The sequence below is a fragment of the Sarcophilus harrisii genome, chromosome 2 (assembly GCF_902635505.1).
Source record: "Sarcophilus harrisii chromosome 2, mSarHar1.11, whole genome shotgun sequence".
NCBI classification, from domain to species: Eukaryota; Metazoa; Chordata; class Mammalia; order Dasyuromorphia; family Dasyuridae; genus Sarcophilus; species Sarcophilus harrisii.
The window spans coordinates 206,187,137-206,214,919 of NC_045427.1; the positions used below are offsets into that span (position 1 = coordinate 206,187,137).

Here is a 27,783-nt window from a genome sequence, read left to right on the forward strand (position 1 = left end):
GAGATCAAACAGCTTTGCTCCCACGTTCTCATAATTCCTGGTGATTAGTTTAGAGAAGGTTTGAGGTCCCTCTGCCTTCTTTTGGAACATGGAGTCCAAGCTCAGCAGCCAATCAAAAAATCCCATGTTGGAGTACTGTAAGTGGGCAAATAATTAACAATAGAATTCCTGAGTATATTTGGAAGAAGAGAGAAGGGAACACTATTACACATACCCAGATAAAAGGGGGTGTGAAAATATGGAAAGAATAAGTATTTATTAAGTTCCTACAGTATTCTAGACACTTAAACATTTTATAAATATTATCTCATTTTATCATCACAAAAACTTGAAGAGAGAGGCATTTTTATTATCACCATTTTACAGTTGAGGGAACTGAGGCAGACAGAATTCAAATAACTTTCTCAGGGTAGCACAGATAGCAAGTGTCTGAGTATGGATTTGAACACAGCCCATTGTTTTACTTTCTGACTCTCAGCCCATTGTTTTACTTTACTTGCTAAATGCCAAAGCAGGCCCACTGAACATTTTTGTGGAGGATTGCCTCATGCAGAGCATACTACATATCAGCTTTAGGAATGGATCCTTATTGAAAAGTATCATCATCAACAATTCTTTGATTTTTTTCCCCCTAGACCTTTCTTTTTTGGATGCATGTACCCTAATTTGTATGTATATGTGTCCCACATTTAACCACATTGAAGCTTATCAGTTGGATCAATTGGATGCATTCAGCAGTCCTGCTAAGATCAGGACATTATAATGTCAATTAGACAAGGCTTATATTGAGAATCAGTTAAGGCAGAAAAAGCTAGAAAAGTGTCATAGCTATAGAAAGGCAGGTTTCATGGTCCTAGAGGTCATTTGTAATGAAGCAGAAGAAATTGGCAAGTTGATCCTAAGGCTAAGGCCCTCTTTAAATTCCTTACAGAATAGATTTATTATCTCTCTATTACAGATTTATAGCTAAAACGATTTAGAATTTAATTTCTGATTGAAAAAAGGTACAAGGTTTTTGTAACTTTCTCATATATGATTTCTACTTTTTCTGATATTTAGTGATAACCCATTTTTTTCTGATTCAACTTCCTATTAAGGGAGTGAATGTTTCTTCCTACTAAACAGCGTAGCATCTCCTCCTCTGAATAAACAAAAACAAAACAAAAACAAAACACCCCCCAAAAGATCATCACATTAAAAACAATAAACAAAAAATGCAATAACAAAACAAAAAAGTTGAAAAGTGCCAATTTCTCAATAGTGTTCACTCACCCCCTCCACCCCACCCCGCCTTTTCAGTCATTTACTAGTCTTCTATTAGTAAAGGAGAAAATCTTCTACTAAGATTTTGAGATTTTCTGAGCAACTTTACATACAAAATTATTTGTTTCTTATTAACTTTATTAAAGAATGGAGATTTGTCTCAAAATTAGAATATAAACAATGAATAAGACTTCATTTTTTTCAGTTACAAGTGCAGGAAAGGCCAAAAATCTTCCAGATATGTGTTTCTCTGGGGCAAGTGTGCTTCTGAATATGAGGCATTTCCCATTAGTACACAGAGTTAACAGATCACACATAATCAATGCTAGGACCACATCCAGTCAGTCAATAGACTTTAGTGCATTTTGCTTTGTTTTAAGGGAGGATAGAGGTTCACTCCCATCTGTCATTGGCTTTAGTAGTCTACAAGAGGATGAAGACTATTTGATTTTCCTTATACAATAATTGCGCTAAAGAAAGGCAGAGCAAAAGAATTCAACATACATAACTGCCTAATTCATAATATAAATTATTAGATGGTATTATATATTTTAGGAAAGAGAAAGCACAATGTCACTAGAAGTGGCTAAATAGTACATTGGAAAGACCTTTGTTTTTAAAGTCAGAAAGATATGAGTTCAAATCCTTTCTCAGACCCTTACTAATAATATGTTTTGGGGCTAGTTACTTTATCTACTTTCACCTCAATTTCCATAAATATAATATGGGCACAATAACAGTATCCATTTGAAGAGTTCTTATGAACATCAAATAACATAATATTTGTGAAGTGCTTAGCATAGCACTTTGTACATAGTGCTATATAAATAACTCATTCCCTTTCCTTCCAAATCCTTCTCAATGTGCTAAACAGTATCACATGCAGCATATAGATTAGGAGAAGGATGAGAACTGAGAAAACTCATCAAATCTGACAATTAAGAGATCAGTAAATTCACAGAGAGCAGTTTCAGTTGATGGAGGACTGGAAATAAAGAGGTAAGGAGTCAGTGAAAGCAGGAAGCCACATGACTGAGTTGACTGGAAGTACTACAAATATATGTCATTTACCATCAACTGGTCCTTCACTTCAGCAAGACAATTTTTTTCCTCCTTCTCTAATTGATCACCTATCTCATTCCCTATTTTCTCTTTTTTCCTCTTCTGTCCCCATACCTCTCTTTTTACTTATTTACTCTACTTACTTGGCTGAGAAAACTGAAGCTATTTATTGAACTGCACATATTCAGTAATTTCTAAGGCACCTCTATATCTCATTTTATTATCTTTTCAATATTAATACCAGTGATATCACTGCATTCATTCTTTTGAGAACATTTGTAAGCAATATTTCTGATCCCTATAGGTGGGGTAACTTCAATTGCTGTATGCAGTGCCAAACTTTCTTCTGAAAGATCATGTAAAAAAGACTCCAGGAATCCGTTTGAGTGTTAAATGAATGGATTAGGAAAAAGATAGGCAGAGGCTAGGAGATCTCAAATTATTCCAAAAAGTTTTGTCCAATTTAGGATTATTTAAGCCTCTCCCTGATCTATGTAGTGAAATGATACTGGGCTGTGACATATGAATCCAAATCCAGGCTCTTTCACTAACTCCTTATATGGACTTAAGACAAATCATTTAATCTTTATGGCTTCCAGACATCAATGTCTTTATATGTAAATAAGAGGTGGCTAAATGGCCTCTAATGTCCCTTCTAATTCAGATGATGTTATAATTCTATGTACTTTGTAAGCAACATGCCCAAAATTTGTGTTGTTTTCTCTCAGCTGTTGACTGGTGAATCTGATGTGCTCAGCTTGTTGCTGGACCACCTATAACATTCATGTCAATATGCCTTTAGAAAATCTTTTATTGATGGCACTTAAACTATTTAAACTTAAGTATCATAGTTCATATGCAGACCTTGCTGTACCATGTACCCAGGATAATCTAGACAAAATTCCTCGTAGTCATTAATTGGATGGTATCTCAGGTCTTTATATATTCTTAGCATTTTTGGTAGGTATTGGAAGAAGTGAAGAGAATTGCAACTTGGGCAGAATTGTATGGCAGAAATATCAGCTGTCAGTAATCAACTCTCTTAAACAGTGTTGTTCATTATTTATCTTAATCATTATTAAAGCCCTAAGTATTCTTCAAGGCCCGTGTCAAAGGACATCCTTTTATCACCTTTGATTATACTCTTATTTGTACCCAAGCTGTAGAACTTCAACTGTACTAAAGTTCATGGCTCTTTCATCTCTTCCTCTACCCCCCTCCCCCACAGAGAGAGAGAGAGAGAGAGAAAGAGAGAGAGAGAGAGAGAGAGAGAGAGAGAGAGAGAGAGAGAGAGACTGAGACTAGCTGTATACAAAGTTAACAGTAAGAATATATTGAAAGAATGGATTTTATATCAAAATGATTTTGTTCAGGTTCAGCTCACTCAAGCATGTTTCTCCCAGGGCTGGAGAAACTGAATATTTAGTCACAGATAATAGGCTTAGGTGATCGAAGAGACTAAGGGTAACAGTTCTGTATAAGAGATGTGGCTACTTCTAATACATGGCTAGATTTATTCTAATTAATTCTCCTAAGCCAACTATTTTTATAGCTCCATGCTATAGGAGAAAGTTAATACTTTACCCCCAAGGATTTAGTGGCATAGATTTACACAGGTCCTTGTCACCCTTACTCGTGAAACTTTAAAAATACCTGCAGTACTAAAGGGCTACTAGATGTATTTTAGAAATAATTGTTTTAAAATCCTTTTAAGTGAAAATCAGAGCAAAACACAAAGGCCAGAGAACATCACCTGAGTTGGACAGAATGTTATGGACTTTGGCAGTGGAGCTTCCTAATTCTGAAAGCTTCTGCTTCATAGTTGTTGTTAGATCATGTCTTGAAGGTCAAAAACAGGCCACAGTCTATTATTAACAGATCCATTTGCAAGAGATGACTTTATATGAATACTTTATTCATTTACAGCTGCATTATTGCAAAAAGAATCTTAGAACTTCCTCATTTCACTCTTTCTGCTTTGCAACCCATCTAGGTTGATTTTTCTAAAATAATCATAGTAATAATAAGCCACTATTTTTTGTGTGTGCACATGAATGCATTTTACTATCATTACAGCAAAATTAATGCAATAGTGAAATATTTAGTGGATTTGGAGCTAAAAGGCTTGGGTTTGAATCCTGGCTCTCACTCTATCACGTACCCATGAATAATTCACTGCATTTCTATGACCATCAGTTTTCTCTCTGGTAAAAGAAACTTAATATGAATTAAGAATCTTTTAGAACATCAGGAAGAGATAATGTGTGTGGATATGTTTCATATATGTAAAGTACTCTAGATATGTAAGTTGCTAATATAAGGCATACTTCTCCAAAACATTCAGAGATTCTCAAGTTTTATAGGACAATGGTTTTTTTGTTTTGGTTCTTTTTTTTTTTTTGGTTTGGCATTTAAGCCAAACAATGTTTTCCCCAGATTATATGTGTGTGTGTGTGTGTGTGTGTGTGTGTGTGTGTGTGTGTGCATATGTATATATACTCTTTGTGATCCTACTTGGAGTTTTCTTGGCAAAGATAATAAAGTGGTTTGCCATTTCCTTTTGTAGCTCATTTTACAGTGAGGAGAATAAGGCAAACAATATTAATGACTTGCCCAGCATCACATGGCTAGTAAACGTCAGAGGCCAGATTTGAACTTGTGAAGAGGAGAAAATCTTTATTCTAAGCCCAGTGCTCTATCCACTAGGCCACCAATAGAATATGTCTTGCATTGTCTTATCTCCACACCTTTGTTTATCATTCTTTCACCTTGGCATTCCATTCCTCTACCTTTTTGCCTGAGGACTGGCTCAGAATCCATTTTCTTAATGATGGTTTTGTTAAATACACCAGAAGAGTTATTCTCTTCTCTGATTTCGGTAGCACTTATTAAAATATAAATGAACACAATGCCATAGATTTAGAACTATAGGTCACCTTTGGAGTTAAGGAGCCCAACCTCTTTTCTAAAATTACAGATGAGGAAATTGAGAAACTAGCTCCAGACCATAAGTATAGTAAATGTCAGCAAGACTCAAACCTAGGTTCTCTGGCTCCAAACCCAGCTTTCTTTCCTCTATAACACATTGACCGGGGTTATTATCTACTGGCCTAAGATTAAATTTGTTTGTGCACATGAAAATGATCTTGGTAGTGATTACATCAGTGTCATTCATACAATTTTACTTTATAAATATTTAGTGATTATTTGAATGAATGAGTTCTATTAATGTATAGACCTAGAAATGGTGCATCATTAAAAGCATCAGTCCCAAATGAGCTGGATGCTGGTCTCGTGTTCTTCTTTACCCCTGTTGTCTATTGGCCTCATTAGGCAAACTCTGCAAAGCATTTTTTCTTTTCCAAAGGACATAAGTTATTGTCAATCATGGACTTGAATCATATTCAGGACTACAGCCCTGGGGAGCATTCTGGGGTTCTAGGAAGATTTTTGCTTTTGCCTGGAGAGTTTTATCTTTTGAATAATAAAAAAGAGATATAATATAACTTTGTAATGACAGGATAGATTTTCTTGATTTACATAAAAAAAGAATATGGGCCATTTTTTAAAAGTAAGCTTTAGACCCACAGGCTTTCTATGCATGGTACTCTCTGGGAGTCCAGTGGGAAGTGATCATGGACTGCAGAGCTAAAATCAAGACCAGTGGGAATGATTTTTCTCTTTGCCCCTTAGCATTTTTCTGTAAAAAGCTTAGGAAAATAAAGCCTTGAATGTGTGATAAAGAAATGACTTTGTACATTCTGGAAAGCAGTTTGGGTTATTCAAAGAAAACAATTAAAATGTCCAAACCTTTTGGCTTAGAGATCCGACTGCTAGGCAAATCCCCTAAAGAGATCAATAACAAAAAGGAAGCCCCCCATACACACCAAAAGATTTGTAAAAGCATTTTTTTTAGAAAAAAATAGAAACAAAGTGGGTCTCTATTCAATTGGTGAATGATTAAACAAGTTGTCATACAATGCAATATGATATTACTGCATTTTAAGAAATGAGGAATGATGGAAGCATAGGAAAACTTATAATCACTGCCATGAAGTGAAGCTAGAAGAACCAGAAAAATAATATTCCAAATATCTTTAACAATGCAAATGAATAAAAACAAGAACAAACAATCCTAAGCAAATGCTATGAAAATATATTAAGCAAATTTTTCCCCAGAGAAGATGCATGAGATGGCAAATCTCCCCATTTCTTTGCAGAAGTTGGGGAGCTATGTTTTTAAAATATATATATATATATATATATATATATATATATATATATATAATATGTATTGTATATGTATAATATGTATAATATATATGCATTGTATATAATTTTATAATCTGATCAATTTTCATCAATTTTATTTTTCTTTTCATTCTTTATTAAATAGGGCAGCTAGGTAGCTCAGTTAATAGAGTTCTGGGCCTAAATTCAAGGAATATCTGAGTTCAAAACTGTCCTCAGACCCTTACTAGATATGTGACCCTGGAAAAGTCATTTAACCTTTGTTTTCCTCATTTTCCTCATCAATAAAATAGAGATGATAATAGCATTTAATTCCTATAGTTGTTGCAAGGATTAAGTGAGACAATATTAACACTATGTTTTATTCCAGTTCCCTTTCCTACATCATCCCACCTTGATTTCTGGAGTAGTATTAGAGGAATGCATTGGCAAATGTAGGTGATATAAAAAAAAATAGAAAAGCAATTTTTAAAAAGGAGCAGAACAAAAATGAATAACAAACTAAAAAACACTTATAAAGAAAAAAAATTGCCTAAATTCAGTTAGTTTATGTGCATATTTTAATGATCAAATATCTGTTTTCTCCTACCCTGTTCTCCTCTCCAATTTTTGTTAAACCATCTCAGATTCATCAATTATCATCTAAAACTCTCAGAGAATCTTCATTTGAGGAAAGTATGACTCAGTTTACAGAATATACATTAATTGGTGTTTTTGTACATGTGGAAAAGGAGGATTCATGTATTAACATACATTACATTACTCTATAAAACAAACTAGAGATACAACTAGAGAGAAATCAATTGTAAATCCAAACATTTTATAAAAAGATTTCAGCTCTGCTTGTTTTTTCTTGTTACATTTCCTGAAGCACTGTCTTGCTTGCACCACATAACTTAAGAAAAATAATGATGGACTTAGGTAAAAGAAATCATGATACAGATTTGAGAATGAAGACAGCCTTTGTGACTTAAATGAATTGATTTGGGGAAGGTCCATTCAGAATTTGGGGTTGATTTGACTTATTTATTCAAATAGTTAAAGAAAAATTGATGCTCCTGTAGAAGCTGTAGCATATTTGACTAAGTCACTCCCCAATTGAAACAGCCCCCTTACTCCTCATTACCCCTAGACTTAAATACTTACTTTTTATGTTGCTATTTATCACTTTTTGAAATCTGGCAAAAAACCTACATTTTTGGAATGCTTTCACATTACTCCATTTCATACTGAGTTTTATCACTAAACTGGCCTTTTTGCTCTTGCTTATATGTGAAATCTCCTTTTTCTGGGTCTTTGCATAAGTGTTTTCAAGATTCCTTACCTTTCTTAAATGCAAAAACCTATGTAAGACATTCCTCTATTGCTGTTGTTATTAATGTCTCGTCTATTTTTCTGTATACATACTTTATATTTAGTTAGTAACATAGATTTATAGCTTGAAGACACATTGAGAATTATCCAATCCAAAGTCCCATTTCATAGTTGAGGACTGAGACCCAAAGAAATTAAGTGATTTTGCTTAATGTTTTATAGTTAATAAATACCAGAACTAGAACTCCAACTCAGTTCCTCTAATTCCAAATTCATTGCTCTTTCCACTGAACCATTCTGCAATAACATTCATTCTTAAGGCTCCACATTTATTTTTATACACAGTCAATAACACCCTCTCATTTTTTTCTACATTTTCTATAATAAATCCACCATGGGATGAAATTTATTTTTCTTAAAAGTAGTGTGAGGTTTATTGGTCAGAAATACATGCATAAAAAGGATCTGAATGTTTCTCACAGATAAATACAAATTAAATGCAGATAAATTACTATGTTCCTTTTTACTGAGGGAACTATGAGTAGAAGTCTACTCACAGAGAAGACTTTATGGAGAATGTGAGTTTTGAAAAAGGGAATAGATAAGAGTTGAGTAGGGGTGAATGGATAGAAAGTTCTGGATGGATTCTGTGGACCATACAAACTAGCAGAAAGTAGGATTGTAAAGAGGGGAGGGAAGAAATATTAGCATTTTAGTTTAGTTGAAGCCCAGTCTCTGGTTGACAGAGCTAAGCAGACTCAGCTTTGAGGACCAGGTGTTTTGTCAGTGCTATTTAATGTGACAGAGTATTATTAAATGAAAGAGCTCAACCGTAGGGTTTCTGTTTTGAACCTGGTGGCTGAATCTTTTGCAAAATTTGACTCTTAGGAACACATTAGACACTTAGGAAAACAAAGATTCTATACTTTGGAAAAACAAGCAGCTGTACTCCTGTTTGGACTACGTAACACAAATTCAGAGTGATCACAAGAAAAGATCAGGACCAAGATGAATGAGGCTGATAGAATCACTGATCCAAATCACTGAAGGATATTGAATGGAAAGGCTGCTATTGACTGAATTCTCTCAAACATTCTACTGGTGTTCCACCTAATGGACATTGTTGTTATCAGCAATAAGAAATAAGGAATTTATTAAATTCCCATGATGTGTCTGGAGCTGTGTAGGGGGATAGGGAGAGATAGAAACAAAAATTAAGCAATACCTCACCTCAGGGAACTTCCTTTCCATCAGGGAAGACAACAGACATGTTTAAAACACTCTGTATGTTATACATTGCTATGAAAATAAATTATTCATATTTTCTTTTTGTGTGCATATATGGGTGTAACTAAGTACACACATACACACATACATATGTAGATAGACCCTAACAGAGAAATCATAAATTTAGGGTATAGAATAAGATAAATATTTATATAAATATGCATACCATTGTTTATAGAGAAAAATATATGTACCCATATATACGTATATATTTATACTTAAGTTTATATAATACATAGATGAATATACACATATCTATATAAAAACATAAATATGTAGGTATATATAGATAGATAGATATAGATATACACACACAAACATATACACATTCATATACATATATACTTAGCTCATTCTGTACCCAAAATTTATCACTTCTCTATCAGCATGTGAATAATTCTCAAATAATAAATGATCATTGCATTAATTATAATTCTTATATCTTTCTAAGTTGATAAAGATTCCATTTCTAAAATATAAAAGGAAATCATTCAAATTCATAAGAACAAAGGCCATTCTTCAATAGATTAATGATCTAAAGATATCATCATAGATTTATTAAGGGAAGAATCTATGTTATTTGTAACCAATTTTTAAAAAATGTTCCAAATGTCCACTAATTAGAGAATTATAAATTAAAGCAACTTTGAGATTCTACTTATGAATGACAAAGATGGCAAAAGTGGAAAATCATAAATATTGGAGGGTCTGTGAGAAAAGGAAAAACTGATACATTGTTTGTTAGCCTGTGAACAGATATAATAATTCTGGAAAACAATTTGTAATTATACATAAAAAAATCACCAGATGTTAATCTCACTTTGACTCAGCTATACCACTGTAAGACCTACACCCAAGAGTCATAAATGAAAAAAGAAAAGATCCATTAAATACAAAAATATTTACTGCAACTTTTTGTTGTAACAAAAGCAAAACAAATGGAAACTAAGGGATTCTCATCAACAGAAGTATGACTCTCTAAGTTGTGATAAGTGAATGTGATAGAGTACTACTTTGCTTTAAGAAATTAGCAAATGAATAATTTTAAAGAGATTTGGAAAAGCTCTTATGGATAGTGAAATAAACAGAAACAGAAGAAACATCAATTATTATAAAAATGAATAATTTTGAATATTTTCATAAAAAAAATAAAATTAGCAGAACCAGGAAAACAAATTGTACAATTCAAAAAAAGTGAAAACAACTAGATAACCAGTAAGATTCCTCTGATTTTTTCATCTATATTACATATCAAATACAAATACAAAGTATCTGTGTGAAAAGGGTACTTATTGAGGATTAAGAAAGGTCTTTTGTGGGATAGAGTGCTTCAGCTGGTCTTTGGGAGAGGGGCAAAGGAAAAAAGGAATTCTGAGATGCATATATGAATAAGGAGGACATTCCAGTTCCAGTTACTGCCTATTCAGAGGCACAGAAATGGGTGATAGAAAGTTATGTATAAGGAACATGAAGAAAATTGGTTTAGTGGTCAAATGGGTTGCATAAAAGGCTGCAAGCAGAGAGAGGTTTGAGGTGACTTGACTATAGAAATTATGCCATACAGAAATTGAACCTATAATTTCATTCAAAAGGAACCCAAAGAAGGAAACTATCTTTCCTAATGCTGATCAACATATTCTCTGTAATTTATAGTGTGACATTGTTACCAGGGGGCACTAAAAGTTTATGTTACTAGCGAAGGTTAAATTGTCAGTCAATATTATGACAGAACTTGAACCCAGGTTCTTCTGATTCTGAGTGAGGGTATTTATCAACTATGTCATACTACCTTTCATAAATAAATAGCCACATAAGAAATAAATTTAAACAATAATAACAAAAATAACAGCAGCATTAAAAACAATACTGCTAAATGTTTAATTGTCCTTTGAGAATCAGAAAACATATTATAAAAATGATCTGATTTTATCTTTGTAACATCTTTTTCTACCTGAAAATCAGTTATTGTTATTAATCCCATTTTGTAAAATAAGAAAATGAAGAAGACAGAGATTACGTGACTTGTGACATAGCTAGCAATTTGAACAGACTTTTCTGACTCTAAATCCAATACTCTATCCACAAAGAGAGGGAAGGGGAGGAAAACAAGAAAGGTAGTCAGATATATAAAAATGTCATAGGCTATCAGCTATGGAAAATAATTTAGAGATTAGCTAGTTTAATCCTTAAATTTACATATAGAGAAACTGAGGTCCATGAAGTGGAAATGACTTGCTCCAATTTACGCAACTAAAGGAGATCTGGGTTTTGGGCCCTGGCTCTAGCACACACTGGAACTATCATTTCCCTTCTGTGACTCATTGAAGCAGCAAAATGACAGAATCGATTTTTGGAGTCAGGAGAACCTACATTCTGCCTCTGTAATTAATAGTTTGTGACCTTGGATAAATCACTTAAAATTTCAATTTTTCGTTTTCAAATTAGAGAGCTGAACTATGGCTATTAATATCCCTTCTGGACCTAAATCAGTGATCCTTCTATTCAGTAAGTCACAGAAACTTATATGTAAATGGGCATCGCAGTAATATTTGTAATCTTGACCTCATTGGGCATTTGTAAGGAAAAAAAAACTTTGTCACTCAAAAAAAGATTCTAGAAACATGAATTGTAATTATTGCTGGTTGTAAAGTCAAAACTAGGATGTGGGACTTTTGACTCTTCCAACCAGTGAGTTTTCCTGGATTGCATTACTTCAGTTTCTCTTATCAAAATTCCTTCTTTAGGTGAATGCTTTTCAGATTGTGTCCTTTGCCTTCATAAAGAGTCGATATGAAAATCATCCATTTGGAAAGTATCACTGTGACTTTCTAAAGTTCCATTTTTCAAAAGTCACAGTTACAGGTGTTGTCTCTCCATGGTGCTCCCTGATAATCCACATGATAGATTCCAGATTGGGTTTGGTTTTAAGAAAGCAAACAAACAGACAACAACAACAAAAAAGCCAATTGCTCTATAGGTAAAGATTTTGGGTTTCTCTTATTAGGAAAGGAGAAAAACAGCAAGTTGATAGGTTTTCCCTTTGTTTTCTATGACTAGGAAATAGCCAAATCTGTGCCCAATCTAGTTGTAATAATCACCTCTTCTCATGTGCCTCATAATGACTCCATCTCCTACTTCTGTTCCACTAGGGCCTTAAATGGTTGGGTTTTATGTGATGCTCTGGCCCATAAGTGGCTCAGGTCCTCTAGGAATCATGAAGAATAAACTGTGAGTAAAGTGTTGTGGCAACCTTTTCTGGGGTGGGACTGTTAAAGCAGCACTGTGTTGTTGGGTCTCCACAACTGAACACCTTTCTCTACTCTTGGACTCAGTTTGGATTCCATCAGGCAGAAGGAAGAGAGCCCTGAACAGCAAAACCCTAGGTTAAAATCCAGCCTCAGATAAAGTAGCTATGTGGCCCTAAGTAATCATATTACTTATCTGGGCTTCTTCATCATTAAGACAGGGATAAAAATAGTACCATTCTCACAGGGTCTCGTGAGGATGAAATCATACATGTAAAGTGCTTAGCAAGCCTGTAGGCACCATAACAATGCAAGTTCTTATTACTGTGCTTATTATTCATCTCAGTCTACTCTTTTTAAATGTGATTCAGATAGAAATGGTTGTGGGAGAAGGGGCTGTCCTCCTATTATTCAAATATTGTTTAGTGTTCTGAAGATAATTTCCTATATACTTTATATAATTATATAAAATCCCAGATGTTTATTTTATTGATGTGAGATAAGAATAAAGATGCAGTTCTAGAAATTAAATATTTCAGAAAAAAATGATTCTCAAAGCTTTTAGGTTCTTTTTCTGTTTAGTTCGATAAAATTTCTTTCCTGAAACTTTTCAAAAATGCCCCATTCTATGTATTTGAAGTGAATTACCATGTCATACTCTAGGCAATATCTCCAGTAGTGCATCCACATAGACTGGAAAATCCTTTTTAGGAAGAATTTATTGCTGCTATGGCCACTTCTGCTACCACCTGAGTCCTGGGGTTAAGCTGATGATTTGGTTTCCCATACTTTCTTTTTGTGATAATCACTATCAGCTCTATTGGTCTAAACTTTCTCAGGAACCACTTGAGTACTGCAGGCTTGTAGAATCTTTCTCTTTCTAACTAGAGGATGACAGACAGTATTAGGTATTTGCAAATGTATCTTAATGTTGATGATTCCTCATAATTCCCTAACATGTTCTAAGCCTCTGTTGTGTCTGTCTTAAATGGATGTGTTGGTAAAAGATAGATGAAGCAACAAATGAAGTTATTATTTTGGCTGGGCCTTATCTAGATTAACAAGAAGGAAATAGAAACTACATTTTAGATGATGAGAACCTTGACATGTAGGGGAAGTAACTATTCTTTCTTAGCTTTTGTGGTAATAAAAGAAAAACCTGGGCATGGCTCATTCTAGATTTAGAGAAAGTATATTTTAAATAACATTTTAAAAACTAAAAATAATGAATATATTTTGAAAGGACAGTTGAGAGACCATGGCCTAAATTTCTATTGGAGAAATAAATATAATATGTTTAGGAAGCATTCAAGAATGAAAATCTAAATAAGAGCAAAACAATTCCAGTGAGGAAAAGCGGGGTCATACTCCTTAAGATACTCCTTAAGGAGTATCTAAGACAATAGAACATAGATTCAGAACTGGAAGGGATATTAAAGGCAATCAAGTCCACACTCTTATTTGACATGTAGAAAACTGAATTATAACAAGGTTAAAGTTCTTTTTCAGTCATACAACTAATAAGTGTCTAAAGCTAGTGTCCAAATGTTATATTCACTGCTCCAGTTGGCTCCCTGTGTAACCAAAAGTCTGTAATGGCTCCCTGACAGATTTATTTTATGCTTCCTTATTTATTAGGTTTATTTCCATACATTTCAGAAAGGAACCATGATAATGTTATTAATACTAACAATTGGTTATAAATTAACATAAGATGAAAGGAGTTGGCAAATAAAAACAAAAAAAAGAAAAAAATCCAAATAGCTTACATTTCTATGATACAAGATATAAAGGAACACACTCAAAATAATTGAGTTGCAGCAGTACCCAGAGCCTAATTCTTTAATCTGCTCAGTTGAGGGACAATGTGTTATATAAATTGTTCAGAGATATACTCCTCTAACCCTGTTCCACAATCATACAGAATGATTATGGATGAGGTTAGCTAGGCTTCTGAAATCCTGTTTTTCTGCTCTTTAAAAGGAGTAAGCTCATTATAAAAATTAAATAAAAATTTCCTGTGACAGGTACGTATTTTCTTTTTTGAAAAGAATGTTTTGCAATTCTTGTTGAGTAATTAGATGATAATACAAAATGCCATGGTTATTGGTATTGGATAAATGATTGAATTTGTAATTAAGCATATACTGGGAATTGAAGATGCTAAGCAAGCACTCAGGTCAATTACCTAGCAGTAATGAATACTACATTAGACAATATTATTACAACAATAATTACCATGCAACAATATAATTCTAATTTTAAATTTAAAGGGGTCTATTGTTAAGAGGTATTAACCACATGGAAAATGCACCTGGTTTGATGATAGTTGTTTGAGTTGTAGTTCACGTTTGGTAACTATTAAGTTGCCATAATGAAAAAAAAAGTTCATTCATCTTTTTGTCATAGAGAGATGTAATAAATTCTTGTATGACCTTCCACATTTTACAATTTATGTTGTTATAAACAAATTTTGTTGTTGTTTTCAAACCTCAGTTTAACTCCTTTCTTTTATTTTAATTTTTCTAGATAGTGACCCCAACAAGGTCACTAAAAAATCAATAACAATACATGGTCATTGATACTTAGAGTTAACTGAGTGATACAGACAGTAAATGCTATGTTCAAGTAAGAGAGCAACCCCCCCACCTTGGAAGCTGGGACAATCAGAGAACTCTTCAGAGAGGAGTGAGGGAGGGAGTTGTACACTGGCCCCAATACATAGGGTGAGAGGAAGCTGCACTAAATGAATTCTGGGATTGCCTTTGAACTGTAAATCAATGATCCCATAGAGGAAAGGAAGTAATGATTTAGATAAATGGAAAGAAAATTCAATTTGATGAATGGACTTGAGGAAGAAGTAAGAAACTTCTTTTGACTGATGGAGAGGCTGAGAAAGATGTTCTTATTTCCCTTGGAGAGAGAATCAGATATCAAACTGTGAAATACTTTGAAAGGATTTCTGAGTTGTTTACATTTGACCCATTCTAAACTCCTGACCCTTTTGATCAGAGGTTCCCAGCCCATTTCCTTTACAATCACTTAAGTCTGGCTAACACTCTTCTCTTAGTGAGGCAAAAAGTTAAAATTAATTTATCAGATTCTTGATCTTTGTAGACTTACTTAGATATAGCAGCAATTTTTTGTTGAATTCTATAACAGATTTAAGTAGAAGGAAGAAGACTTTACCAAGTTACACTAATACTATAAGATGAAGTTTTTTTTTTCAAAGAAAGATCAAAGAATGTCTATATGTAAAAAACACTAATATTCTGAAGATTTTAAAACATGAGGGCATTTTGCTGAATAATTTAAACTAATATGCAAGAGCTATACTTTTATTCCATTCTCAGTTATACCTTTAGAAGAAAAATAATAAATGGCCTTACTAACAGTGAAGTTTCCTTTGGCAGAGATCTAGTTTTATCCTGAATGGTTATGAAGATCATCATTTTTAGGTTATTCTTCATACTTCACTTCAAGTAGGTCACAGCCAGTCTGTATTTGCTAAATTAAAAAAATCAAAAAGAAAAAAAAAATTCCCAGGGCATATATATGGAGGTCCTGGCCAGACCTAAACCCTAAATTTTCATGATTGCTACTTAGTTCAGTCTTCTTTTAACAGGAGTTGTTGCTGTCCACTCATTCAGTTGTATCAGATGCTTTGTGACTTCATGGACCACAACACCTCAGGCTCTTCCATTCTCCACAGTCTCTCAAAGTCTGTACAAGTTCATATTCATGGTTTTCAATATATTTATCCTAGTCTCAGACATTCACTTGTCCTTGTGCTTTCACTCTTTACCAACATTAGGGTCTTCCAATGAATTCTATGTTCTCATTATGTAGAGAAAATATTTTAGCTTCAGCTTTAGTATTTGAATTCCAGTGAATAACCTCAATTACTTTCTTTAAATATTAACTGATTTGACTCCCTGCTGTCCAAGGGACTCTCCAAAGTCTTTTCCAGCACTGCAATTCAGAAGTACCAATTCTTAGGTACTCAAGTTTCCTTATAGTCCAACTCTCAGAACCATAAATTGCAATCAGAAAATACATAGCCTTGACTATGTGGACTCTTGTTATCAAGTCTTTGCTTTTCAGTATGCTGTCAAGATTTGCCCTATCTTTCCATCCATGGAGCAAGCATCTTTTAATTTCATGGCTGCAGTCACTGTCTGCAGTAATCTTTGAGTCCAAGAAAATAAAATCTGATACTTGCTTATATTTCTTCTCCTTTTCTTTTCTAGAAAGTAATGGGGCCAGTTGCGAAGATCTTCATTTTTGTGTGTAGGTGTTAAGCCTCAAGCCAGTTTCTGCACTTTCTTCTTTCATCCTCATCTAGAAGCTTCTCAATTCTTCTTTATTTTCTGCTATCTTATTGGTATGATTTGCATATCTGAAATTGTTGATATTTCTTCTAGCATCTTTAATTCCAGCTTTTGACTGAAATCAGCCTTACATTTCATGTAGATTATTTGCATTGCCTGCATATAATTTTGGGGAAAATATATGTACCCTTATTATAATCTTTTGCAATCTAAACCAAACAGTTGTTCCATGTTTAGTTCTAATTTTTGCCTTTTGGCCCACATATGGATTCCTCAGGAGACAAATAAGATGATCTGTTACTTTCATCTCTTTGAGGACCTGCCACATCACATATGTTGTGATTCATATAGTTAAAGGCCTATTTAGTGTAATCAATGAAGCAGAAGTAGAATTTTTTTAAAACTCTTTTGCTTTTTCACTAATCTGGTGAACGTCAGCAATTTGGTCTTTAGTTCTTTTGCCTCTTTAAAAACCTCTTGATTTGCATATTGCTGAAATATAGTTTGCATAATCTTGAGCATAACCTTGCTGGTATGTAAAATTAGTATAATTGAATGCTCCTTAACATTGCTCTTTTTTAGGACTGGGACATAAATTGATCTTTTCCAATCCAGTGTCCACTGTTGTGTTTTCCAAATTTCCTGGAATATTAAGTGCAGCACTTTAACAGCATTATATTTTTAGGATTTTAAATAGCTCATTGGAATTCCATCATGTCTAGTAGCCTCTTTTTTGTATTATTCTTTTGTATATTCATGTCATCTCTTCTTATTTTTTTCTGCTTCTGTTAAATCCCTACCTTTTTTTCTTCAATGGATTATCTGTTGTCAGAACTGCCCACTATGACCTATCTATCTTGGGTGACCTTGCATGCATGGCATAGCTCATAGTTTTATTGAATTAAGCAAACCCCTCTGCCATGATAATACAGTAATACAGGTAAGGTCCACTAGGAGAGAAACTTTCTAATGAAAATTTATAAGAAATGATTTATGAAGCTTTCTTATTTGTAGCTTAAAATTGTTTGTTTTCCATGGACCACATACAATCATGAGTGGGAGTAAGGCTACTTAAGGTTCTAGGAAATGTGTATCTCTTCATCTACCCATTCTTAGTCTAAGATGTATTGCAAAACGGGAACAAAAACATATTGGTACTTATTTTCTTGTCACTCATAATTAGCGTGTTATCTGGGTTCACTTCATAATTTGCAAATATTACCCCTATATCTGAGCAATCTCTCCAACAATAAATAAAACTTATTTTCTATAAGACAATGAGTGGAAATGCTTTAATGTTAAAGCCAAAGCAAAGTATAGCTATAGAATCACTGTGACCCACTAGTCTAACAAGACTAACACAAAAAATATATATGCTATATAGCATATCCTTTTCTTAGTGAAACTGTGATTTCAATGATTAATATATTCATTTTGGACATCCATGATTTATTCTCTCATATGTATATATGTTTGCATGTATATATGTGATTGTATTACATATATGCATATATGTGCGTGTGTGTGTATATTCTAGGATTTTCCCAAGGGATAAATGTGAAGAACAATAATAATATAATTTACAAATATCTTCTCTTCACTTTTCAGGGAAATTAGGATATTTGCCTTTCTCCAATGCTATAAAACTTTTCACATTCTCCACAGAATTTCAAAAATCACTGATAAAAATTCAGCAATCACATCTACAGGTAATTTTTCATTTCCCTAAAATGTATTATTCCATGTTAGCATAACATAAACTTCCATAGCTATTTTCATAACTGATAGAGTAGGAGGTAGTTTTAATGTAGGCATACATATTCCATATCACTTAATATGTTTCTTGTCACAGAGCCACAAATGCCTATGGTCTTCTTTCTTGTTTGTTTGTTTTTCTTTTCTTTACATTTCAATTTTTTGCTTTTTCTTTCTTTTGATAAATCAAGAATTACCTTAATTAAGGCCAAGATAAAACCATTAAGATCATACGAAGTACATCAGAAGACTGTTTAAACAAGAATGATTTTATATTTTATAAAATTTTTTTTTGGAAAAAAACTCTAAGCATCCAAAATAAAATATAACAATACATTTCCCATTATGTTGAAAGATTTATCATTTGGGAAAACAAAAGGCTAAGTATCAGATCAGTTTACAATACAGGAATCGATTCATTATAGATACACAACCACAGCTGTGCATTCAGAACTTTGCCCTCCTCCTCTTTTTTCCAATGTTAAAATAACTGTTATCCTGATGATTACTGAAATGTTTCCAAACATTCTGATCCTTAGATGTGCTATAAACAGTAAGGAGATTAAGCTGATTTCTTGACATATTTGTCAACATCTGTTGCCAAGCAACCAGCTGTATGGTGATTGCAGTCCCTGGCAAAAGCTTGTCTGCTTATGTTCTAGGCCCACACTCAAAATGCCACTGGATTTAGGGCATTCCATGATGCTCATGTGATGACCTATGGTGTCTGCACTGATTATGAAAACCTAAATCTAAGTATTACCTTTTTGCATGCCCATCATTTTATCTGGCTTATTTGAAACTTAGTATTAGAGCAAAAAAAAGAGTAAATATGTGCTTAATCACTGGGCTCTCTATATTTTTGATGGCACAAACATGGCATATTTCATTCTGGATAAGTACTTTGACACTCAGATATGGGCACAAACCACACTTACATATACTGTGGCTATCAGTTGTGAGTGAGAGAGAGCCCTTAGAGGAAAAACTGTTCTGATGGATATTTCCAGCCACTTCTCTAACACACCCTGGTTCTCTACCACTCTAGCCTGCAATCCATGCTCATGTTCAGTCATTTCAGTGATGTCCATGAACCCTAATTCCTTTTCTTACTCATTTTATAGATGAGAAACTGAGGCAAACAGAGTTAAGTGACTTGTTCATGGTCACATAGCTAGTAAATATCTGAGACTGAATTTGAGCTCAGGAAAATGAGTCTTTCCTGACTTCAGAACTGACACTCTACCAAGGTAATCCTTGATTAAAAAAATTTACAAAAAGACAGAAAAAGAAAATTTATCACTGTACCACCCAATTGTCCCCTTATCAATAGGAAAACATCTTATAGGAAGTTGAATCTAGATCCAACTCCTTTGGTCTAGCTCTAATCCCTTTTTCCAGATAGTCACAACCCTTCATACTTCTTACATTTTAGGCAAATTGGACCTCAAACTCAATATAATACCATTATAGGACACAATTAGCACAAAGCATCAGTGGGTCTGAGCATGCATTGATAAAAGGCAGAGAATTCAGAATGAGAACAGTGTAGTACCATTGTTTACTGCCTTAATGGGATAATCTCTGTATAATGTATTCAGTTATGAATACCCTAGTTCAGGAAGAAAATCAGTAAACTGGAAGGATTCAGAAAAGAGCAACTTTTGGGAATAGGAGACTATAGACCATACCTTACAAGGAAATCTCATCATATGTAAATAGTAAGATAAATATTTAAAATTAAAAGATAGATGATTAGATCAAATTTGATAATCTGCTATATTAAGAAAGTAATATTGTTCAGAACAAAGAATGTAATATCCATTCCATGCAAAGAATGACTGAAAAAAGTGGGAAGTTAGCCTGAAAAAACAACAAAAGTTACCAGGAGTATAGCTTGCTGTGTATATATTTGTCCATTGCAAGGTCCTTAAGGACAATGATTGTCTTTTATCTCCTTTTTTAGGCCCAGCAATTAGCATAGTGCATGGCACAAAATAAGGACCTAATACATGTGGAATGATTCATTGAAAATAGAAGTACTTTAGAGTATGTTGGTTTTCCCTAACTAGACATCTTCATCTACATCTTCAAAAGAAGCCTAGATTGTCACATTTAAAAATATTGAATTTAGGATTCTTATGCATGTACCAATGGGACTAGATGGCCTCTGAGAGCCTGTGATTTGTTCTCAAAATTCTCTACTAAACCGTGTATGTCAGCAATCCACTATCCTCTTTTTCTGGCATTTGGATGTTTTTAAATTTTTCTTAAGTGGCACAATGAAATTCTGGAAGATTTCTTGAAGCAGAATCAATTTTAATTTATTTCATTTTTTGAAAAGAAAACTCTGCTCAGGCATTTTCAGGGTTGTAGAGAATATAGGGAAATCAAACAAGCTATGTCAGTGTTTTCAAAGAAGTTGAGAGCTGTTGTAACTATAGCACCATATCTCATACATTATCTTTCTGGGGTTTTGTTCAGTAAATGTCTTTTGTAGTAAGTTTGTCTTATAGGATCTACAGATAAAAGAATCCTTCAAGATAATCTAGACTATATCCTTATTTTGCATATGGGGAGCCCCCCCAATCAACTCTATTCTCTTCATTTTATAGTATATGAAAATATGATCTGGGATTTCTGGGTAATTTTTGCTTCTTCCTCCTTCCCTCCCCTCCATCCCCCTCTCCTCTGACCTTCCAATTCTTCCCTTTCCCTTCTTCCTCCCTCCTTTCTTATATCCACTGTACTTTCTCATGATGTATGTGTATATATATGTATGCATGTATACACACAAATATATATATGTACACACACACACTCACATGTGTATTGCTCTTCTTTCCTTCCTCCCTCCTTCCCTCTCTTCTTCCCTCTTTTCCTCCCTCCCTCCCTTCCTTCCATCCATCCATCTTCCTCCTCTTCCTCCTCTCCTTCCTTCCTATCTTCCTCCCCCTCCTCTTCTTTTACCTCCTCCACCTTCCCCTCCTCTTCCTCCCTCTCCTCTTCTTCCTCCCTCTTCTCCTCCCCCTCCTCCTCTTCCTCCTCCTCCTCCTCCTCCTCCTCCTCCTCCTCCTCCTCCTTCTTCTTCTTTCTGCCTCTGTCTCTGTCTCTCATTACTATCTCTAGCTCTATCTGGCTCCACCTCTTTCTTTGCCTCACCAAGTTGCCTCTCATAAGCCTGATACTACTACTAATACTGATCAGCACATCAGGAGCTGCATTTATAAGTAGGCTCAGTTCCTTTAGGTACCTTTGTGAGTCCTGGTGGATTCATCATTCACCATAGATTTAGCTTGGGCATCAGACTGGCGTAGTTTCCTACAGCACAAAATTCCAGAGTTGAAGTGATATGCCAGATTCAGTCCCCTGATAGCAAATATTATAAATGTGTGCTACCGTATCCAGCTAACCATTTCTCACAAATGGCCTAAAATATAGCAATGATGACCATTTGGCAAGAAATGGAATGTACATATAATAATAATAATTTGCACATCTTTATTTCTATCTATCTATCATTATCTATTTTTCTAGTTAAATGATTATTATGTGAGCTCCTTGAGTTTAGGGATTGTTTCCACTTTTCTTTTTATCTCCATAACTTATCAAAGTGCTTAGCACATATTAAGCACTTGATAAATCTTTTTTCAATTTGAGAGAAACCAGTGGCCTCAATAGTCTAAAATAGTATCTGAGTCTTAAGAAAGCTTATTTTAAATGTTCAGAGTGAAAATAGATAGGAATTCATTGGCTATAACTATTCAAAGGAAATTGATTCAAGAAAAACGATATGTTCCAAACACTGAAATTTTTATGGTTGAGACCCTTCGAAGAAATATTGGAAGCAAGTGGCAGACAAACTATCTTTAAAAGATTTTGGACAGTTGGTGCAACATATCTTGGAAAATAGTAAATGTCCCAAATAAAAGATGGATGAGGAGAAGGAGAAATATAAAATAGGAGGAGAAAGAAGGAAGAAGGAAAAGAAAGGAGAAAAGAAGAAATAGACCAGTGACCTTGAGTTCTATTTAGGGAAAAATGTTAGTGAATGTTATTAATCCTAGATCATGTTATTATCAATGCATGAGTACTTAGAAGTAGCAGCACTTAAATATCACTATCATTTTCTCAAAAAGTTATGCCAAATAATCGTGGTTTTGGCTGGATAACTAGACTGGTAGGTCAGGAGAGATCTAAACACACATAGAATACTTAGATTTCAGCAAAACATTTGACAAAGTGTCTTACTCTGTGTCTGGAATGAGATGCAAAGACGCATTCATTAATTATAAATGCATTTGGAATTGATTAAATGAAACATTCAAAGTGCTGTCATGAATGGATTGTGGCTAACTTGAACAATGTCTCTAGTAGAGTGCCTCATGGATCTGTTTTTGTTTCTGTGATTTTGAAAGTTTGTACAAAATATTTGGGTGGAGACATACACAAAATGCTTGTAAAAATCAAAGATGCTTTGAATCTTCAAAGCAGAGGTCACATATAGATTGACAGAATTCAGACACAAATAGATCTACTACATAGGTTAGAAGCAGATTCATAACTCAAGATCAGTGAATTTAGTGGAGATATTAGATGGGGCAAATTATAGAAGTTGGGATGGAATGGTATCATTTGTGAATGCAAAGCCTTGCCATATAAGAATTAGCTTGATAGCTGAATTTAAGTATTTGAAGAGTTCTATAGAGGACAATTTAGAGTTTACTTAGCATGGATATAGAACTAGGGACTAGGAAAATGTGAAAATTGCAGAGACAGATTTTTAGCTTGAAGTAACAAAACAACTTACTGACACTGAGAATTTTACCCAACTTCAGTGGTCTGCTTTGGGAGGTCTACTTTCCTTTATTGGGCATTTTCAATCAACTCTAATGCCTTTATCAAGTATTTATGATGTGCTAGGCACTGTTTGTAAGTGGCAGGAATACAAAGAGAAGCAAAAAAGGCAAAACAAATAAACTACCATCTGTTGAAGAGTTTATGATTTGGAATTTGGGATGACTTGGATTTAGTGACCTCTGGGACTTTTTCTACCTAAGACATTTCTGTGATTATGGAACAGTGAGGTCCTGAAAAGGGAAATGACCTGCCCAGTGTTGCAAAAGCAGTAGATTTTCTTTCTTTTTCATTGTATCCAACTGTGTTTGCATTAATTCTGTCCCTTCATTCATTTCCAATGCTTATCCAGCCCTGATTCTTCTCATTTCCTGATATTTCAGTTATTCATCCCTTTTCTCCTCTCAGGATTGGACACTTAGTAGGCACTCAATAAATCCTTGGATATACCCGAGTTTGCTTCCCATTCTTAAAGTAATGCATGAAATGTTTTCTTGGTGAAAATTCAACAAATCATAATGTATCAAATCATGGGGTTGGGAATATTAAGTATATAAAATTAACCATACTTGTGTTTGTGTGTGTGTGTGTGAACTAGAAATATTTTATAGGTCTGATGTGAACAGAATATTGTAGTATGAGGCAGAAAGAACAATGTTCACACTCTGCCTCTGATACTGTGTGTTGTTCAGTTGTTTTCAATCATGTGTGAATCTGTGTGGCTCCATTTGCATTTTCTTGGCAAAGATACTGGAGTGATTCACAGTTTCCTTCTCCAATTCATTTTACAGTTGAGTAAACTGAGGCAAACACAGTTAAGTGATTTGTCCAGTGTCACATAGTTTGTAAGTGTTTGAATCCAGATTTGAACTCAGGAAGATGAGTTTTCCTAATTTCAGACCCATCACTGTGCACCTATGACACCACCTGGCTTGACCACCCTTTTTATCACATCCTTTGTGTGACAATAGGAAAATCATTTCATATTTCTGAGCTTCAATTAAAATATCTATTTCACAGGTCATCATAGAACTTCAATGAAATAACATTAGTACAACATATGTTAGAAATTTTGAAGTGCTATATGAATTTCAGCTTTTGTTACCAACTCTGTATCGTCCACATAGATATATGATCAGACACCTTAAAAATACAAGGATAAATCTCATTTATTTTAAGGTACCCTGTCATTCTAAATCCTATGATACATTTTCATTCATTCTTAGGTTTTTTTTTCAAGTAAAATTTCCAAGCTGAGTTAATTCTCTTTTGTTTCAATTTTTTCCTTCTATTCTTTTATCCACGTTTCAGAAAAGAAGACTTTTAAAATATATGCAAATCATATACCCACTTAGTAATTCTTCTGTTTACAAAGTACTTGTGTTCCCAGGACATGGGTAATTATCAGAAATTCAATTCATAGGATCATAGACTTAGAATTGGAAGGGAGCATAGGTGCTGGCTTGTTGAAACCCTTCAATTTAAAGATGAAGAAATAGGGAGTTAAAGGATATGCCAAAGTTCATATAAGTTGTAAATATCAGAAACAGATTAGAACTCAGTATTTTTGAATATTTTGATCCCATAGTAACAATATCACAGGAAGTACAACAAAACCATGGACTTTCAAGACATCAATTCTCTCCCTTCTCTGTGCTGTATCCCATTAGATCATGAAGGGGAATTGGATGAAAATTGTTCCTCTCTTATCCTTAGTTCCTGCATGGGGCATTTCTATCTGGCTCAGAATAGTTCCTTATCAAATATATAATTTATCAAAAGCTGTTTTCGGATGAGACAATCGATGATTAGCCCCAAGTTCTGGCTAATCTACTAGAGTCCTAGATATGCTGATAAAGATAATTTACAATTTCATAGCAATATTATGTTTAAAATGTGTTTTTTCCCTTACAACATCCTTATGAATGAAGCTGTGTAAACGTGATTTCATTTTACAAAGATGAAATCAGGAAAAAGAGATGCTAAGTGAATTAACTAGGAGCATGCACTACAAAGTTTCAATGTAGGACCTCAAACTTAGATATCCCAATTCCAGGTCATATAATCTTTGTTGTTCATCACACTGATTATTGCTATGTTGCCGTATTCTCTTTCCTCTTCCTCCTCACTATTAGAGTGATTCAATAGAAAGGGTAGGATTTAAAATCAGAACTGACTCAAGGCCCATATATGCCATTACTGACTTCCATGACGTTGGGCAAATCACTTAATCCCTAAAAGTGCAGTGGGTAGAGTCAGAACTAGAATCTGGATGACTCCTTTTAAGTTCAAATCCAGATTCAGATGTTTTTACTAGTTTTCTGACTCTGGACAAGTCCTATAATCTGTTTGCCTCAGTTTTCTTATCTACAAAATGTGTTAGAGAAAAAAAATGACAAACCATTGCAGCTGCCAAGAAAACCTTAAATGGTGGTCACAAAGAATTAAGAATGATTGAAACAATTAAACAACAGTTTACTCTTCCATTAAATGAGCAGGGTTGGACTAGATATTTTCAGAAGTCTTTTAGAGTGTTAAATCCAAAACCGGAATTGTATTATTGAACTTCTCCCAATCCTTTCTTTGACTCAATCTAAGCCTATGCTAACCTAAAGTTATCTCAAGTAGGAGTCTTTTTTTTTTCTAAGCCGACTTACTAAATAAAAATGCAATCAACATAGATAATACTAATCTCAATTTTCTAAGTCAATATGTGATCTGCAGTAATCTGTTTCTGTGCGTGTGATATTACTGTAAAGAATTTTCTTCAGATTGATAGTGGCAGTTAGATTGGTACTGAACTGGCCCCATTCAGGTTCCAACACACTTGGAAAAAATATAAGTATGAAAAGACTTCTCAAGAAGTGGGGAGGACAGGGAAGGTGCTATGTGAGGAAAAAGATTCAGCCAGTTTATTAACAGAAATCGAATGGTCTTTTTCAAGGGTGTTTTTGTTAACTGCAGAGGGAAGAAAAATTGAAAGATTGTCTCTTTTTTTAAAGCTATAAAAAGATTAAATGAAGAAGAAATTTTCTTCTCACCAGAAACTTTATTGCTCAGAACAGCATTTTAACATGATTATGATGTACATGGGTAACGCTATAGCAGCAGAGTAATTATGTTCAGATAATGCACATGCCACACGTGCTATTACAGCAAAGACTCCATACTGTGATTTAGGATGGATAGATTATATATTTCAGAACCTAATTCAAAATATGTATTTTTATGATCGACAAAGACATTACAGCATGTCAAATTCATAATTTGCATGCTTTTAAATTGTTATATGTATAAAGTATCAATGTGGTATATGTTATATAGAAGTAAAATGATTTGTGGTATAAAAAGCCTTGAAGTAAAAAAATTAATAAAAAATGTAAAGAAGTGGTTAACAGACATATTGATTTAATAGTCTATGATTTCTCCCCTTCTTCCCTTCTTTTATTCCCTTACTAACTTTTGCCTAACAAGGAATTATTCCTGTAAGGGTACATGCCTAGAAGGGGAAATGGAATTCTGTGTTATTCCAGAGCTTGTGAATCCAGTTACTTTAGTTAAATCCAGAACTGTAATACTAGAAATTGCCATTTATAGGTAACTGTAAAGATTCGATTTGCTTTATGTATACAATTTCATTTGAACTTCACGGTTTCTCTTTGAGATAGCTACAACAAGATAGTATTCCCATTAGGAATATAGACAGCAAAGTGATAAAGTGCGTAGAGTGCTGGGTCTGGAGTCAGGAAAAGCTGAGTTCAAATCTTACCTCGGCCATATACTCTCTGTAACTCTTGGTAAGTCATTTAACTTCTGTCAGCCTTATAGGCATCCAGGTTGTGAAGGTTTTCTAGAGGCAGCCTTAGTCTCAGTTGAAATGAATAATTACTCTAAAATGCAGCCAGCTGGTAAAAATGCAAACGTTTATTTCCTCCTTCCAAGTCTTGTCTCTTTCCTTGGGCCTGCTTAGCTATCTCAGAGGCCTCTCTTCTTCCTTGGTTCCAAGAGCTCTTGCAACTTGTCTTCTGTCGCCTCTACTGACTGACTGACTCTCAATCTCCCAGAGTGCCCTTTGGCCCCGAGAGCTTCTTGCTTATATGCTGTGCACTGAGTACATACCCATCATTATATCACTGGGAAACCATTATTTGTTGTAGGATTAAATCAGTGCTAAACTAGATTTAACCATTGTTTCTATCAGTTCCACTTAGTACCTTGTTTTAAGTTCTGGCCCAAAATATCTCTTTCTAAGATCAAATCAACTCCAATGGCTTAACAATTTGTAAAGATTCCAACACAGGTAACACAGTAGGGAGTGTGCAAGATCTAGAGCCAAAAAAGACCTTAATTTAAATCCAGCCTCAGGCACTCACTTGCTAATGCTTAACCTCTCTTTGTCTCAGTATTTTCAGCTATAA

The 27,783-nt window shown here is 34.2% G+C and overlaps 1 protein-coding gene across 3 annotated transcripts in view; it reads left to right on the forward strand.

Annotated features, from left to right (window-relative positions):
• The window catches only part of CDH13 (cadherin 13), a 1,300,132-nt gene that overhangs the window by 711,160 nt on the left and 561,189 nt on the right, over nt 1-27,783 (forward strand). The gene's annotated exons all lie outside the window — the stretch shown is intronic.